Genomic DNA, 1,556 nt, shown 5'->3' with positions numbered 1-1,556 from the left:
GACTCCTAGTCATTCTTCAGTTTTCCTTGGGGGAACAAGAGGGGTTCAGGTCTGGGTCTGGGGTGGTTGGAGGAGAAGGAGAAGGGGGGATGGGGTCCGGTGCAGGAGCAGGAGGAACATAAGGAGGGGCTCCTCAGGATTCTTAGTCTTTTTCCTGGGATTCTTTTCCTTCAGAGTAAACAAGAAGGTTCTGGTGTTCTGGTGTCCGATCTTATCCACAAACTGGCATACTCGCTTTCCTCTAAGCTAAAAGGTTCCTTGGAGTTTACATATATATTTAGAGCTTGACAAATCCAATCTTCAAATGACCCAAAACCAGGCCAGTATAGGTGGTCTCCTCTTATCTGCTTCCCACCCCATATCTGCATACAATAACGTACCATCTTTTCTCTACTTCTGCCTTGTCTGGATGGCCAGTCATCCCAGCGGGCAATCATTAACCCTAAAGGACTACCTGGCGGTATATCAGGCAACCCTGCCTTAGGGCTCCCCTTCATGGGATCAGAAGACTTGCTCTTCTTTTGTCCCATCTTCCGAAGGGCTTTCACACACTCGCACACACGCTCCCCTTGTTCGTGGCTCACGCCCTCGCAGGCAATGAGAACCACACTACAAGAAGGTCCGCACTCGCTTCGCCCGTTTGGGATGTCTCATTCAGGCGCACTCTGGGAAACCCACCCCGACCGAATGGAACCGTTTAGTAATACTCACGCGTCCTGGAGTCTTCGTTCGGATCTTCGTGCGCAAAAATTACGGGGTACTGCAGTTTCTTTTGCCTGCTTAGCCTGCAGAGGGGTCTGGACAGGCTGGACCGATGGGCCGAGGGCAACAGTATGAGGTTCAACAAGGCCAAGTGCCAGGTCTTGCACTTGGGTCACAAAAACCCCACGCAGCGCTACAGGCTTGGGGAATGTTATAAACGGCGGTGACAAATTGTTCACTCTAATTTAGAGAATCCAAATAGAATTTATTTGAGTAAGCAATGAGCAGGGAAAACAGCGCTGGGCGGCCGGGGAGTCTCCGCTCCACCAACGGCGTGCGCTGTACCCCCGCTAGAGCCCTCTTCTTACAGTCCTTTAGTTCCGGGTTAAATTCCGGGCTGACATGGCTTTCTCCGATTTCTTCTTTGGTTCTGTTCCCTGTTGCTAGGGGGTCTCTTCTTTGCTCTCTGGTGATCGTGGATGAAGACAGTATTCTTCCTCTGTGCTGTAGGGCGTGACCTTTTCCCTTTAGGGCATGCGTACTACTTACATACCATACATACTTGTTCAACCTAAAGTATTTCCTTATAAGGCAATCAAGACTTGCACATCTTGTCTACTTAGCTGGATATCGCAGTTACAAGAGTTTCAGTTAAACCAGTTTCCAAAAATCAGCATATTATACAAAGCTCACGTACCGGTTTGATTAACAAATACACAATATGAATCTATCACAGAAATAAACCCTCGAGATTTGTTTCGAACACAAAGCTAGCGGCGCCAGGCTGCCTCTGCGAGGGAGAGGGGGCAGCCGCAGGTGTGGGCGGCCCGGGGGTGACGGGGGCAGGGGGGGGC

This window comes from Charadrius vociferus, unplaced genomic scaffold (genome assembly GCF_000708025.1).
Source record: "Charadrius vociferus isolate BGI_N301 unplaced genomic scaffold, ASM70802v2 scaffold298, whole genome shotgun sequence".
Taxonomy (NCBI): domain Eukaryota; kingdom Metazoa; phylum Chordata; class Aves; order Charadriiformes; family Charadriidae; genus Charadrius; species Charadrius vociferus.
The sequence above is the reverse complement of the archived record's forward strand: the minus strand, read 5'-3'. Positions refer to the sequence as shown.